Below are 11,292 nucleotides of genomic sequence, written 5' to 3'. Positions count from 1 at the left end.
CTATAATTTATTAAGTACTTACCATATGTCAGGCATATGTTAAGTGCATACATACCTCACCTCCGTGGTCAGGAAGAATTCAGTCTGTAAGTGGCTGTGGATTTGGGAAGGCCAAGTTTCTGGATTTCCCAAGAAAAGTGGCATGGGGGTATCTTGGCAGGGTAAATTCTTTTTTTTGTTCCCTGCACACCATCTTGGGATGAGGGAGTTGCTAGGATCTTTATGTGATTCCCTTTGACAGAGAGCTTGGGCACTTTACCCTGGTCACTGTGTCTCCATCAGACTTGGCAGCCCTCTTCCCACCCAGGATGGGCGTCTCCGGCTTCGGCCAGCTCAGCTTCTCATGCCTCTGCGTAGTGGGCTGCCAGACAGGAGCCAGGAGCCTCTGCACAGTCTGGATGTATTTGCTACATGGGGTGAAAATATTTCTGTCGGTCTGAGTCTGTAACTCTGAGCCAGTCCCGTGATGCCAAATACAAAGGCAGTGGGGCCTTTGCAAGCTTGCTTTGCTGGTCATTTGTGTGCCTGCCTAAATTATGCAGTGTATTTTCAGGTCATTTCAAATGAAAATTTATTTCTTCTCTGAAAACAAAAATTTAATTTATTTTATCTCCGTTTGTTTTCACACTCCCAGGTTATCAGGCTGAGACCCGGCAGAGAGGATGTGAGACCTGCAGCTGAAGGATAGGGCAAGAGAGGGAATTTCTGAATCACTCTGTTAGGTAGCTTGAGGCTACAGCTTAGAGAATGTGGTCTTGGGAAACAGGAGCTTGGAAGTATGTTTGCTGGAGGGGGCAGGGCAGTGGGGGTTCTGTTGCTAGGCTGGTGTCCCTGATCACTTTGGGGTGAAGATTATATTTTCATCTACCATCTTAGAAGGACTTCCCCAATGGCTCAGCAAGTAAATAATCCACCTTCAGTGCAGGAGACGTGGGTTTGATCCCTGGGTTGGGAAGATTGCCTGGAGAAGGCAGTGGCAACCCACTCCAGTATTTTTGCCTGGGAAATCCCATGAACAGCAGAGCCTGTGGGCTACAGTCCATGGGGTCTCAAAGAGTCGGACAAGACTGAAGTGACTACCACCTTAGAATAGGATGGCTGTTTCTATAACATTTGTATAATATTGTGTGCATGTTACTGGCTTCGGGTTGGAGCTGGGCCTTCTAACTTTGAGGAGTGAGTCAGAGGTATGTAGAGGGCCAGTCCAAGCACCCGGAGAATCAGGCTTTGATAGCGGAGAAGCTAAGACAAGATTGGACAAGTGGAATGTCCGATTCTCAGTAATTTCGCAGGCACTGGATAAGCCTGGCTGCCCTGCCTCCTGGCTTGCAATTAGAGTTCACATCTCCCAAGATGCCTAAGAGAAGAGCTGACCACCCCTGGTTATGAACAGCATGCGGTTTGTCCTTGCTCAACACTTATTTGAGGTTGGAGGTCGAACTAGATGGAGCTGCAAGATTATCAGTTAGTCCTTTGCACTATTGCCTTCTCCAGTTATGTCTCTCAACTGGCAGAAGTTCCCAAGTTACTACCTATGGAAAACAGAGCCCTCCTCTGGCCCCTCCCCCACCTATGGGAAACAGAGCCCTCCTCTGGCCCCTCCCCCATAGCAAAATTACTAGTTTGCTCATAGTTCGGGTCACTCACTTGATCCCCTGGTTGCTCTTGTCTGGATCAGGTTTGAGGACTTGATTGCACTCTGGAGCTTGGAAGTCTCTCTGATACTGGTTGATACAGTCCCTGTAGTCTGGATGCGTTACTGATGCAATTTTTCTCCCCCGGATGTAAACTGGGAATATCAACTGACCAAGGGGAGAGTTCTGGAAGGCAGTCTGATGAGGAGTGGTCAGGTAGTGGTCACCTAAGGGGAGTGAGAGAGTGTGCAGAGCACCTCCTGTCTGTGGGAAGGGCATGAGATGAAAGGCGGGGATGTGGACGCCAGCTGGGCAACTGAGCCAAGCCTTTTATATGGAACTTGCAGATGCCAGAGGGCTTCCCAGGTGGCTCAGGGGTTAAGAATCTGCCTGCCAATTCAGAAGACCCAGGAGATCTGGGTTCCATTCCTGGGTTGAGAAGATCTCCTGGAGGTGGATATGGCAACCCACTCCAGTAGTCTTGCTTGGAGAATCCCATGGAGAGAGGAGCCTTGCGGGCTATAGTCCATGGGATCGCAAAGAGTCAGACACGACTGCGTGACTGAGCACAAGCACCAGCAGATCCCAGATATACCCACATTGCTCCCTCTACCCCTCTGACCTTTAGAGTCATCTCCCCGAGACCAGAAATAGAGTTCTTAGTGTTCCAGAGTGGCCTTGCAGCCCCTTTTAGGTAATTTGAGCTTTGACAGCCTGGACTACAGAGCTGCTGCTGGTCCAGCCCCAAACTGGAATGAGGAGGGTCGGCTGGGATAGGGTAGTGGGTGCCCTTCCAGAGGGGTCCTGGCTAACAGTGTAGCTAGGTATGGCCTGCAAGCCTCTTGCAGGGTCACTTGCCGCTTATTGCGGTCTGCTGGGTTGGTATTTCCCACGCCTGGGATCTACCTGGGGGACAGGAGTGCCCTGGTTAGGCTGGGGACGCAGGGATCAGTTTCTGCTTTATGCAGAGTGCCACTCTGCCCCTATTACCTTGCACCCCGCCATGCTAAGTCTCACCTGAATGGGAGGGCTCCTCTCCATGGTAAGTCCAGGGCTTGTGGCTTTCTCCATAGGTTGTACTGAGGGGAATCCATGGAGGCTTGGGCTCACTGAAGTAGCTTAGGTGTTGTAGCTGGAGTGGAGCCTTGGGAAGGGTCTCCAGGCGGTATTTAACATCTTCTGGGGCTATTTCATTCTGGGCTTCTGACTCCTGCAAAGCAACCCCCTCTTGCTGCTTCCCCATCGCAGGAAGTTCACTTCCGCCTCTGTTCAGAAGGGTCCTTCTTATATCTTCCCCTCATTAATAGTGAAAGCTGGTGGGAATGTGTCTCCTAGAGTGAGAGGTTGGCAGAAACTAGGTGGGTGCTCCCATCTAGCAAGTTCCTTAAATTCTCTGAGCCACAATGTCCTTATTTGAGAGGATCTGAAATAAAGTACCTAGCATAGTGCCTGGCGTGTAGTAGGTGCTTCATAGATAGTATTTTCTCTTAAAATGTTACTGTTAAGATATTTCCAGAGGTGCCTGCTGCATCAGTGGCACGTGCCCCTGTTGACTCCGCTGTCACCTCACTCCTGGCCTTACCTGAGCAGCAGGATGGCTTTTCCTCGGCAGGGCTTGGTGAGTCAGCATCTCTTGCTGGGTGGGGTTGAGGGCTAGGCCATTTGAAGCAGGGTACTGAAATGGGTCAGGTCTTCTGAACCCAGGAGAGGGAGTGTCTAGAGCAAGGGGAGGAGTCGTGATTGACTTGTTCCCATGATTCTTCCCCATCCACCTGGCAGCCTTCCCTCACCCATTACTGCATTAAGGGAAGGAGCGGGCTGCTGCTGGTAGTATGTCCAGGAAGGACCCAGATTTAGTTTATTTGTGGCTGGATCAGTAAGAACTAGGTGGGGGGCTTTCTCTGCATATGAGGACATTGCATTTCAAAAGCAATTCTTTTTAATTAGTATTTCAACTCTCTGTCTGTTTTTTTTTTTGGCCTTGGGAGTAGTGCTGGCTTTGGAGGGGTGGACTCACTGAAAGGTGGGTGGAGCCCCAGATAGGCTGCTACCCAGCTCCAGGGCTTGGTGTGTGTGTGGTGGTGTCTGTGATTCCTAAGGGGCAGAGGAAAGAGCGGTCTAGGAGCCCAGGAAGGTGAGAGCCCCAGGGGTTTTGTTCTTTGCCTGCTTCTAAAGCTGTGAGTAAGGATACACCTCCATGGGGCCACTGAAAGACCCTCCAGATCCTCAGAGATGGCAGAAGGTGGCCTCTTTTCCAGCTACACCGACTCAGCATTTGAATTTTGGGGGTGGCAGATGGGGAGAGGGTGGGCTGCTGCTCATTCTAAGCACCTTTTTGACAGGTGAAGAAAGAACATTTTTGACTGGCCAGCGTGAGATGGAGGAGGCAGGGCAGGGTATGTGGTGTCCTTAGGATGGAGAAAGGCTGCTAAAGGGCCGTTTTACCTCTGGTAGGTAGTGGGGAGCAGGTAGTAAGAACTCTGTGAGAGGACTTCCCTTGAACCATCAAGGTCCGGGTGAGTCCTGGGCCAGAACCATACCCAGGACAGGGAGTATCCTGTGTCCTCTTCTGTCAACCTTACATCAGAGTGCAGAAGAGAGGTGGGCGCTTTGGGGACAGGTATGGGAGTTGGATGGCAGTCCTGGGGCAGGTAACTGGACCCTCACCCCCAGGGACATGAGCCCACAGAGAGGATTCAGGTGGGCACTTGGGCCCACTGGCTTTCTGGGCTGTGTTGCCACCAGCTTCTGTGCCTGACCCTGTCCTCTGTCCCTCGCTGTCGACTGAGTGCCCGTGCTTTGGCATATTGGCATGGTTCTGAGCTCTGGTGACTTAGAGTGTTGTGTCTGCCTCCGTGAATGTGAGAGGACTGCACTGGCTTTGCAGGGGAAGCAGGGGCTGCTGTGTTCCTAACACAGAAACAGGCTGCTCTGGCTGCAGCTTGTGGGGGGTTGGGGTGTGGGCCTGCTCAGGCCTGGTGTCTGCTGCCAGCCTTAAGTCCCACTCTGGATTTCTACTCTATGTGTGAAGTGTGTGAGCCCAAGCTCCGGCCCTTCAGATGCCTGTCCTTTCCTGCTTCCTTCTGCACACACACACACACACACACACACACACACACACACTCTGGATCTCCACTGAGTGTATGAAGTATATGAACCCAAGCTCCGGCCCTTCAGATGCCTGTCCTTTCCTGCCACCTTCTGCACGCACACGCGCACACACACACACACACACATACACACACACACACTCTCTGGATCTCCACTGAGTGTATGAAGTGTATGAGCCCAAGCTCTGGCCCTTCAGATGCCTGTCCTTTCCTGCTCTCTTCTCCACCCAGTGTGCACACACACACTCACTCACACACACACACACACCAGGTGTTGTCTTGAGACAGAAGATTGACTGGCATCTTAGCTGTATAGATTTGCCAGTGGCTGACACTCTTTCAGAACCTGTAATGACAAAACAGTAATCTCAGAGTTGGAAGATACCTTAAAGGACTTCATACACTACCCTCTATCACACCAGTTAACTTAAAAGTATTTTCCATCAGTTCAGTTTATTAGCTCAACTGCTGTCCCAACTTCTGGTCTCATGGAGGGGCAGTGCTATTTGTCTTAATCCTAGAATCAGAGTTGGAAAGTGTTATAAAGAGATCTAATCATCACACCCACTCTACTGCCAGAGTTCAAAGGCAAGTCGTATTTGTGGGAAGGGCCACACCCACCCGTGTTTAAGCACTTTCCTCCCTGTCCCCACCTCCTGGGACAGAATGTATTCCATTCGTGGGCAGCTCCAGCAACATTCATGTGTGTTTCCTGTGGCTTCACCATTTGTCTGCGTTCTCCGTCTTGGGGCTTACAGAAATAGACTCAAAACCCCTTCTCTGCCTGACAGCACTTTGAATGTGTTGGGACACCCTTTTTCCCATACTCTACCTGCTTCCCTCCCTGGAGCCATAAGCTTAAGGTAATAGCAGGAGAGTTATGTATTGAAATTTGTATAAGAAAGGAAACAAAACAATTTTTATATAATAAGATGGTAGGAAATTACTCTTCATACTTAGAGGGTTTAATTGTGTTTATAGATGCTTTATACAGGGACTCTTCCCTCCCTTCACACCCAATCCAGCAGCAGAACTAAGCATGACCACCCAGCTAGAGGCTGACGAGAGGAGGAGGTGGGAGGAAGAGGATGAAGGACCGGAGGAGAGGATCAAGCGGGTTATAGGAGGGGTCTGGAGGCCTGCTCAAGTTAAGCTTGAAGGGTGGTCTCACGCTGGGTCAGAGCCATAAATAAAGAGCAGGGACAACTCAATAGGTTGGAGGAACTATTTACTCAATAAATAGAGAGCAGGGGGAACACAATAGGTTGGAGGAACTATTCAACAGACTAGCCCGGCCAGCATGGCCTCATACTGGAGAGAAGTTAACTTGTGAGTCACAATGTGAGGAGCCTTTTTATGGGGACTAAGGAGAAAGTGTTGACGAAGGCAAACTCAAGCAACCTCCTGAGGTGCTGGGAGACCCCCAGGTTATGGGGCACAGGCTGGAAGGGCCTGTCTTCCCACTTCTGCTTCAGAACTCAGAATGCAGACTCACGGGATTTCCCTGGATGTGCAGCGACTGAAACTCCATGCTGCCAAGGCAGGGGGCTGGGTTCAATCCCTGGTCAGGGAATTAGATCCCACATGCCACAGCTAGGAGTTTGCATGCCTCAGCCTAAGATCCCATATGCCGCAACAAGGATCAAAGACCTTGTATGCTGCAACTAAGAGCCGGCACAGCCAAATAAATAAAATATTAAAAATAAAACAATACAGACTTGCACTCCCGCTCCCAGGTACGCTGCTGCTCGCCTGTTCAGCCTTTCTCTGGGTCTCCATGGCACTTTGGACCCAACATTCATCATGCTGTTTTATGAGTTGTGAGCTCCTATGGCCAGAACTCTTACTCATTTTCTGATTATTATTTATTATTTGCTTATTCAGGTCTCTTACTCACTTTCAAATCTCCAGCTTGTAGCCTGAGGCACTACACCTCAGAACTAATAGCTTTCATTAATTTGGGCTACTATGCGCCAGGCCTCTCCATACATTAATCTCATAAAAACTGAACAAATCTGATGCTAATATTTTCATTTTGCAGATGAGGAAGCTGAGGCTAAAGACCACAGTGCTACCAAAGCCTATGCTCTCTGTCCAGTTGAATGAATGAGTCTTGAGGGAGTTGCTCTAGGTGAGAACAGGCCAAAGTTGGCTCAGTGCTTTCAGATACCCCCACTCAGCTTAATCTCTGACCAGCTTGCTAACTGATTATCATGTCTGCAACATGAGGTGAATGCCTAATTAACACATGGACCTCCTGTTACGTATTCATGGAGTGGCTCTGCCAGCCATCCCAGGCCCAGGGGCAGGGAGCTTGTAGCTTTTGTGGGAACCAGGGATGGGAAGCATGGTTTTCCCATTGTTGGCAGGGAACATGGAGGATACTGGGATCACACGGGAGGCAGGCTGAGGACGAAGCCTTGGCTGCAGGATGTGTCCAGTCTCCTCAGTCTTCTGTCAGGGCCCCTGGGACCTGACCTGTGAGCCCTTCCCCTTACGGTCTGGACTTGTCACATCCTTTCGTCCAGTGCCACTGGTTCAGGCCTCTGTGCTTTTCCAGCTGCCGTCTCTGCCTGTTCTTCCTCCCCAACCAGAACCTCCTCCCTTAATTTCCTTCAGGGCCAAGCTCAGATGTCATTTCCTTTGTGGAGTTTTCCCTGGCCTCCTAGCTATGGGCAGAGAGGCAGAATGAAATGCCTCCTCTTCAGCTTACCCCCCATAACACTTGTTCATATCTGACTCTAGCGTTAACCTCTTTATGTGATAGTGAATGTGGCTTTTCCCCCCAGCCCGACTTAGAGCTTTCTAAAGTCAGATACCACAGTCTGCAGCATCCAACACGAAACCTGGCCTAGGCTTTACTGAATAGGAAACACACTTAATAAATATTTGCTGAATTCAACTAAATGCTTAGTTGAGGTTTTGTAAGACCTGGGCAAATGTGAACTTCCAGAATTCAACAAGTGATGTGCAAGTATAGGTAGAGCATTTTTGGAAATCTTTGTATTTTGTGATTCATATTTTTCCTTTTCATCATAATCCTCTCCTGCGGGAGGCAAAGGGGGATAACAATCCCAGTTTGGCCAGGGTTTCCCAGGTGGCACTAGTGGTAAAGAACCTGCTTGTCAGTGCAGGAGCTGTAAGAGATGCGGGTTCGACATGTGGGTGGGGCAGATCCCCTGGAGGAGGAAATGGCAACCCACTCAAGTATCTTTGCCTGGAGAATCCCATGGACAGAGGAGCCTAGCAGGCTGCAGTCCTTGGGGTCACAGAGTCGGACACAACTGAAGGGACTTAGCACGCACATACATGCTGGGAGAGCCTTGGCATTAGGCTGGAGGGGAAGTGGTGGAGGCGTGGGACTGAGCCCAAGGGCCAACCAACCAGACCAGGAGCCCCTTGAGCGCAGGACGTGACTTGAGCTGCCTCAGCAGGGTCAGGCCATGTGCTTCACATGGGGGCAGGCGGCAGGCGCCTGAGCGTGGGAAGGCAGTGCAGGAAGAGCCCTGTGTGCGCCGGTTTCTCTCTTCCCACGGATCTCACACTGCTCTGTGGAGTAGTTAGTGCTGTCCGAGTGCCCCTCATGCCACCACTCTTGGTTCCTGGTGTAGATAGTGGGCGGTTGTATATTACTTTATACCCAATTTGTATTAACTTCTCTAAATGACAGAAGGTATAGGAATTCCCTGATTTCTATGACTCCATTGTGTTTAGTAGCTCAGTCCTGTCTGACTCTTTGTGATGCTGTGCACTACAGTTTGTGATCCTATGGCCACCAGGCTCCTCAGTCCATGGGATTTTCCTGAAAAGAATACTGGACTGGGTAGCCATTTCCTCCTCCAGGGGATCTTTCCGACACAGGGATTGAACCCTGTCTCCTGTGGCTCCTGCATTGCTGGTGGATACTTTACTGTTGAGCCACTGGGGAAGCCCCTTGACTCCACTCCCATCCCAAAGAAACACAATGGTCTCTATACCTCTGTGCATAGGTATCCTAACCCAGATGGGTAGAGAAGAAGGGTTTCCCTAGGAACCTTGCATCAACCAGGCAGTGGCATGAGAGGAAGGGATCCAGGAGTTCTGTGACCCCCAATTTAGGCTCTGACTCCCCTCCTTCATTTCTTAGGTTGAGGGGTGTGTGTGTGTGTGTCGTGTTGTGTCTTCGTTTATTGAGTTTTGCAGTTCAGGCTAGGGAGTCAGCTGGGGAAAAGCGGGTGTAAAGTAAAGGGGAGAGAGAGGCTTTGTAGAGGGCAGAGGCCACACCTCAGAACCAGGGTAGGCAACCCGTTGGGTAAGGCTGCCCAGGGCATGGGTGGATGCAGACTGCTCTGTGTTGCCACCTGCTGGGCACATGTGGAAACAACACTTTACTCCCTCGGGCTACCTACCCTTTTGCTGAGTTTTCTACAGTATCTTCTGTAGGTTCCTTTTGTCAAGCATTTCCTCTGATGGAAAGGACCTGCTTTCCCTCTCTCCCCAGGCAGGGCTGTCAAAAGACACCTCTGCTCTGGCCCAGGACAGGGCTCCTGTGTAGCCAAAAAGGGAGTAACTCTGGGAGAGGGTGGAGAGATTGCTTATCTCCATACTTGGAGTTCCTCTATTCTTCTCAGGCTCTCAGGGAACCTGAACTTGGCTGTGATTAGGGAGAGCATTTAGTTTATCATCCCAGCCAGGACCACTGTGAGAGTGAACGGCATGTGAGCTCTTAATAACTGTGCTGAGACAGCGGGTGTAAACCAGGCCTCTCCCAGGTCAGTGACTGGCATTCATGGTGGGCCTGGTTCTGAGGGGCTTTCTTTTCCTGCCAAGGTCGGGTGTGGGGGGTGAGGGTGGCCGGCAGAGGCTGCTGCAGCACTAGCTGTATGTGCAGGCCTCGCTGTCTTTGGGGTTCCCTCTTGGCCACTCGGGCTGTGGGGGAGCAGAGAGCTGGATATGGTGGGTGAAGCTGGGTGTGGTAAAGGCTGGGGTCCCCTGAGTGACAGTGTAACAGAGAGCGAAGTCCATCCGGCTCATCTGAGCCAGATTTACAATGTGATGAGAGGGCTGTGTGCACCCTCTCGGGGTTGAAGCCCAAAGCCCCGAGGCCCGGTTTCTCTCTGCAGTTCGTGGGTTGGACTTTACCTCCCCTGAATCCTGGCAACTCTCATCCTGCCCCTTCAGGCAAAGACTGGGCAAGTGGTTTCTGGAGCTACCAGTCCTGGAAACTGGTGCCCTCCTAGGTGGATGAACACTTGACTGGAGGGTCCATGGATACCCTGGGCTGCTTAGGGGGGCCCTGGGATGTCTGGAATTCTCTGCCAGGTCGGCCTGACTGACCTGCAGTTGGGGAACACAGAGTAGCGTGGGATCCCGAGAAGGAGAAGGGCTCCCCTGGAAACATGCAGCCCTCCCTCCTCTCACCCAGCTTGAAATCTGGCAGCAAGACCCTACTTCCCTCTTTTCCGTCTGGGGGACTTCCCTCCCTTGCACCCCAAGGGCAGGGTTGGGAGACCCTCTTCCTTGGGAGGAAGGAATTTCTGTGGTGGGACAGGGTCCTTCCCTCTACTCTGGCCTGGGGAAGGCCTCCCAGCCCCACCCGACTCCATCTTCCCTTCCCACCCACCTGAAGGCAGAGGCCAGTGTCTGACTTTGCAGACCGCGTGTGGGTGATCATGCCCCTGCTCCTCGCCCTTTTGTGCTCAGTGACGGCAAAGGGGAGGCGTTCTCAGCAGGCTGTGGGGTGCGCTGCCAGCCTAAGCAGAGAATTCTGGAGCAGCAATGGGTATCCAGGGCAGCCTTGGGATTACCATGGCAACAAGCGATAGTGGTGGGGAGGCGGGGTTGGAGCTGAATTCCTGGGGTGGTCAGAGAGGGGCTAGAGGGTAAGAAGGAGAGAGAAACCCCCCGAAGCCTCCTGACAGAGGGCAGTGTGCCCCTGCTTGTTGCCCCTGCTCCGTCAGAACCCACACTCCTGGCATGGTCCACAAAGGCACCCCACTGAGCTGGGGCAGAGGGTCTGCTGGTGTGTGGAGCGGTGGCTGCTCTCAAGGGGAGTGGGGGAACCAAACTCAGCAGTGGACATTTGTTTTCTAGATCCATCTGAAGAATGGCTATGGGTTTTAGACTGCTCCAGCCGGCTTCCTATCTGGGGGACCCTGAGCCATCAAAGTTAACCTAGACTAGCAACCGGGGATCAATTACATGCCCGTAACATGCTTTGCAACTACCCCTTAACAAAAAGCAGCCTGTTTGGAAAAATAAAAGGAATGAAAATGCTTTTCTGATCTCTGGAGCCGCTGGGCCAGTGAGACCCCTCCCTCCATGGTGTCTTTGCCCACTCCTCATTCATTACCTCTGTAGTTTAGGCAAGACTGGGTTAACCCTTCAAGTGTCAGGTTTGTGGTGAGGGGTGGCTGCCGTTGCCTTCTCCAGACAAGCCCTCCTCCGAGACTGTTCTCAGGAGCGCAGAGTGGGCCAAGTCCAGTGCCTGCCAACCTCCTCCCCACCCTCCCTCTGGCTGCCAAATCTGACTTTGATTAGCGTGTGGAGGGGGAAGAAAGCAGGAAAAT

Source organism: Bison bison, unplaced genomic scaffold, assembly GCF_000754665.1.
Source record: "Bison bison bison isolate TAMUID 2011002044 unplaced genomic scaffold, Bison_UMD1.0 scf7180017864518, whole genome shotgun sequence".
NCBI classification, from domain to species: domain Eukaryota; kingdom Metazoa; phylum Chordata; class Mammalia; order Artiodactyla; family Bovidae; genus Bison; species Bison bison.
This window is presented reverse-complemented; position numbering follows the sequence as displayed.